Below are 5,060 nucleotides of genomic sequence, written 5' to 3' on the forward strand. Positions count from 1 at the left end.
GGAGGAGGAGGAGGAGGAGGAGGAGGAGGAGGGAGAAAGAGGCACCACTTTCTAATAGTTAGGAAACCCATGATCTGAAATGAATGTTTAATACCCAAGCTGGCAAAGCAATGGGGTATAGAGGTGGGGAGGGGGGCTCTCTCAGGACTACAGTACTTCTTGCTCCCCTCACTTCATGTCGGAAGCTAGAGAATCTGAAGCTGAATACCCTATATTTCAAGAACCAACTCCTCAGGCCCTGAGTGAGACAAAGCACAATGTTACCTGGATACTTATTCCTGGACAATGTACACAGCAAGATACTTCTGTGGGTCCCTACTTGGAGTTCCCTCCCCAAGGAATGAGCCATAGGATACCACCTTCTACCTAACCTGGATCTCTCTCTGTATTGTATGTTTTCAATTACATATCTTGTGTGTGAGTGTGTGTGTGTGTGTGTGTGTGTGAATGTGTGTGAGTATGTGTGTGTGTGTATTGTGTAAAAGGGAGGAAGCACACATTGACTTCATATATATTTTGTAAAGGTGAATCCAGACACTGTGAGAGGCATGTGACATTGCTAAATCAATACAGTAAATATATCACCAGTCAGACTCAGTGACCTGATGTGTCTGGCTCATCCTCAGCACTAGGACCCTGACCATGCTGCCGACAAAACTTTAGAAGAGATGCCTCCTAAAAGGCAGGTTACATCTGTTAGTGCGACATGAAGTGAGTCTCTCATTGGTTTTCTTTTCTGTTGTTTTGTCAATTTCCTAATAAAAATTGCATCTGTTTCCCAAAGGTAAAATGAGGGTGCTATACAGTCTCTCCCTCCCTCCATCTCTCTCTCTTCCCTCCCCTCCCCTCCCTCTCTCCCTCTCCCTTCCCTTTCCCTCTCTCAACCTCCGTCTCTCTCTCTCCACCTCATTTTTTCTCCCTCCCTCCCCTCTCTGCCTCTCTTTTTCTCTCCCTCTCCCTCCATCTCTCTCTCTCCCTCTCCTTCCCCTCCCCTGTCTCTGCATTAATGGATTGAAAGTGAGGCCAAGGTGAGGACTGCAGACCCAGATTTGGGGTGATGTGCGTTGGAGATTCCACTTTCTGCAGGGCAACCTCTGCAGCTCATCCCCCAGCCCTGCTCTTCCTGCTAAGTAAGCCCCATGGACCTCCACCATCGTCCTCTAGGATAGGGTCATATCGTCCCACACTCACACTCATCCTCAAAGAGTAAAGCTCATCCTTAGTAGCTTAGTATCTGACACAGTATTCATAGCATGGATGATGCAATCTCTTTGAAGCAACTGAATGTTGCTGAAAAATTAAAAATCTGACCCAGAGCTCAGCCATGGATGTGTGGTCAGATCCAAGCCACCTCCTTTGATGAGTAGCTGTGACTTTCTTTTATTTCCACATAGTACAAGGAGGAGCAGACAGTGTGGAGAGGTGAGAAAGGGAAGGAGGGGTAGACTGATGGAGTGGTGAGGCTGGAGTGAGGCAGGGAGGGAGAGGTAGATTGATAGAGTGGAGAGGCAGGGGTGAGACAGGGAGGGCAGGGGAGGTAGAATGCTGGAGTGGTGAGGCAGGAATGAGGCAGGGAGGGAGGAGTAGAAAAATTAGGTATCCTGGGCTTAGGTTACAACTTCACAAAGACTAACTGTGTGTCTAGTATGCAAAGATATTCAACCTCTCAGGACATCAGTTTCCTCATGTAAGAGACAGAACTAGTCATAGTACCTGTTTGGCTGAGATACTGCGTGGATTAACTGAATATGGACAACATACAAAATCATTAGAACCATAAGTAGCAGAGAGCACATGGCCAGTACCTGGAGTTCATAGTGTGCTTATGTGATAGCCACGATATGAACCACAGTAGCTGTCACTGGCCAAAAGCTTATAATATGTGAGGCTTGAGGGGAGGATTTCTTTTGATCCTGGTTTTAAAGGGTACAGTCATCATGACAGAGAAGGCAAGGTGGGAATGTGTAGCTGGGGCTTCTCACATCTCAGCAGATAAGGAAGGTAATCATAGACTCACCCACACACCTGTCCAGCTACCCCATCCATCCACTGTTTAGTCCATTCACTCATCCATCCATCTCTCCATCTATCCATCCATCCATCCATCCATCCACTCATCTATCCATCTGTTCATCTCTCCATCCATCCATCCATCTATCCATCCATCTATCCATTGCTGAACCCATCTATCCCTCTATCTCTCCATCTACCCTCCCTCCCACCCATCCATCCACCCATTCATCCATCCATCCATTCATCCATACACCCATTCTTTGCTCTCTTTCCCCTTTCCTCCTTCTATCCCTTCATCCTTACAGTCACCTATTTATTTATCCATCTACCTCCACCAACCCATCTATAGATCAACCCAGGCACCTCTACTCTCATTTATGCATTTGACCTTCTATCCACCCTTCTTACCTCTTCCTTTCTCCTTCTCTCATTAACTCTGCCCCCCTGTTTTTCTATAGGTCATAATTTGGACTCACCATCACTGTGGCCCTACCTTTGACCTCCTGCAGTCTCCTTTCCATGACTGGAGTGCTATAGACACTGACATGCCCCAAGGAAGCCGGTCAGAGGAAGAAAATAAATCCATGCCTGCTTTACCAAGCATGACCTTTCTTTGCCAAGGAAGTCTCTTATAAACACTTCCAGGCCTGGAGGATGCCAAGAGTTTGGAGTGACTCCTTCCAAAGTCAAGGGACAATCCTGAGTGCATACCTGGCACTCATCGACCTGCATCCAGAGGAGGTTGAAGTGGGCTACTGATGCTGTGACCCAGGCCAGCCTCAGGGCTTCTTCTCTCCTCCTAGACCTGGCAGGTGAAGGACATTGTTGGGCAATTGTGGAGGCTAGTACTGACATCCAAACAACTTTCTGGTTCAAGAGAATTAGTGCTGGGGATGTAGCTCAGTGGCATAGAGCTTGCTGCCATATCACCTACAAAGAGTAGCTTCCTGTCTCTGGCATACTGACAATGTGTATAAGTGTATGTGTGTGTGTAGGCACACTAGGAATCTGAGGCAGGAGGATTACTGTGATATTGAGGCCAGCCTGAGCTCCAGAGTTAGACATAGTCTTAAATGGGGTAGGCGAGTTGAAATACCTCATTTGGTAGGGTATTTGCCTTGCAAGTATGAGTACCTGAATTCATTTCCCAGCATCAGTCAAAAAAAGTGTGAATGACAGCTTGCGCTTGTAATTCCAGTACTGGGGTAGCAGAAACAAGTGGATTACAGAGCTCATGGGCAGCCAGTAGAGCTTCAGGAGGAGTGAGAGAGCTTGGCTCAAGAGCAAGGTAGATGGTGCCTCAGGAATGACATCTGAGGTTGACCTTTTACCTTCTTATACATGTATGAAGGCAGCAATAATTTTGGAATCAGCATAAGTGAGTTTTTGCTACAGTAACATGCAGCTGCCTTAACTAAGTGGGTCCAATGGCTCATGTCCTTCCAGGGTGAACTAGTGCTCATTCTGGTCACATGGTGAACTGATCCTATACGAAACACCATGTCTGGCTCAGAAGAGATGCTTGTCTCTTACACTCAGAGCTCATTGGTTAGAATGACTAGTCACATGACCCAAACAAAAGCAGGAGACAGAAAGAGCTGGGGAGGCATCAGCACAAACTGAAATGACAGCTGCCTGCAAGGACCTTTAAGACAACTTGGAAAATGCAAGAAAATATCAAATGGAACGACTCTGTTACATTGGTAACCTTTGGCTTGTAACCTTTGACCTCTCTTTCTAAAGTCACAGGGGCAAGCACACAGACAAGGACAGAATGACTACTATGCTCCATGTGATGATGGTCATTTTGTAACATTTTCTCCCTTAATTTTTCTAATTTGCACATTTCAAGTTTTTAAGTTTGTAATTTTCATTTAAAAAAATATCCTTTTGTAAGACTAAAACCCACTTTATTTCCCTGAATTTTGTTTATGTCTTTCTACTTACCTATAACTTTTGCAAGGACTATGATAAATGTAAATCTTGAGGCATTTTCAGATCCCTTAATTTTCTGGCTAGTATAAGAAAATGCTGGACAGAAGCAACCTGTTCTGGAAAGGTCAATCTACGCTCATGGGTTCGTGGAGATTTCAGGGAGAGGCTCCCCTAGTTAGTTTCCACTGCTAACTTGACACAACCCAGAGTTATCTGATAGAACCCCAGTTGCCCTGTTCAGACTGGCCTGTGAGCGTGTCTGTGGGGGTATCTTCTTGAATGTTGGTTGAGGTGGGAGGGCCCAACCCTTCCTGGGCTCCATAAGGAAGCAGGCTAGTAATGGTCTTTATTTCAAGGATCCTGCCTCTGCTTCTGCTTGAGTTTCTTTCCTGACTTCCCTCCACGATACATTGTAACCTGAAACTCTTAAGAGGAAACAAATCTTTTCCTCCCCAAGTTGCATTTCCTGCTCAGCAGCATGGTGGGTGGCTCAGTGCATGGTGGTGGGAGCTGGTGGAAGGCTGGATTCACACATAACCCCTGTTGGCACGCTGATGCCCTGGAAGTCCTACGTCCGAAAGGTTTTGCAACCTTCCAGAGCAGCAAAACAGCATACACAGTTTTCAGATGCACAAGCCTGTGAGGGCCACGCCCAAATCAACCCAAATGGGTCTTGTTTCTTTAGAGCAGAGCTCTGGGAGGGGTCAACAACTTGATTGCCATAAAGGTTTCAGATAGATGTGGTACACTGACACTGGAAGAGTCTAGTGATTCCTCCTCCTTGTACAAATTGATTTTCCCCCTAGCAGTAGGTGAGGGTGCTCTGTCCCCACCTCTGTGTGAGCCTTGACCATCAGGTTAAGTCCTTGTTACCTGTGAGGCGAGGAGACGGTTTCCCTGGCTGATTCTCTACTCGCTGTCGAAGGTGAGCCTTTCTCCCATTCTGTTCAGCTTTCATAGCCTTTCTTTTGAGAATTAAAAAAGAAAATGTATTTTTGGAGTGTATAACTGATTTGTAGGAGTTCATTTTACTTCATTATAATCATACCCATGATACGATTACAGTCTATTTATAATGTATATAATTACAGTATATGATAGCTACAGTGAAC

The 5,060-nt window shown here is 45.8% G+C and overlaps 1 long non-coding RNA gene across 2 annotated transcripts in view; it reads left to right on the top strand.

Annotated features, from left to right (window-relative positions):
* The window catches only part of LOC116070866, an 87,353-nt gene extending 84,739 nt beyond the window's left edge, over window positions 1–2,614 (top strand). For both annotated transcript variants that reach the window (XR_004110601.1, XR_004110602.1), the window contains exons 3-4: window positions 525–711; window positions 2,472–2,614. This is a non-coding gene — a long non-coding RNA (uncharacterized LOC116070866). The remainder of the gene's footprint in view (window positions 1–524; window positions 712–2,471) is intronic.
* Window positions 2,615–5,060: the final 2,446 nt, after the last annotated feature.

The sequence above is a fragment of the Mastomys coucha genome, unplaced genomic scaffold (genome assembly GCF_008632895.1).
Source record: "Mastomys coucha isolate ucsf_1 unplaced genomic scaffold, UCSF_Mcou_1 pScaffold22, whole genome shotgun sequence".
NCBI classification, from domain to species: domain Eukaryota; kingdom Metazoa; phylum Chordata; class Mammalia; order Rodentia; family Muridae; genus Mastomys; species Mastomys coucha.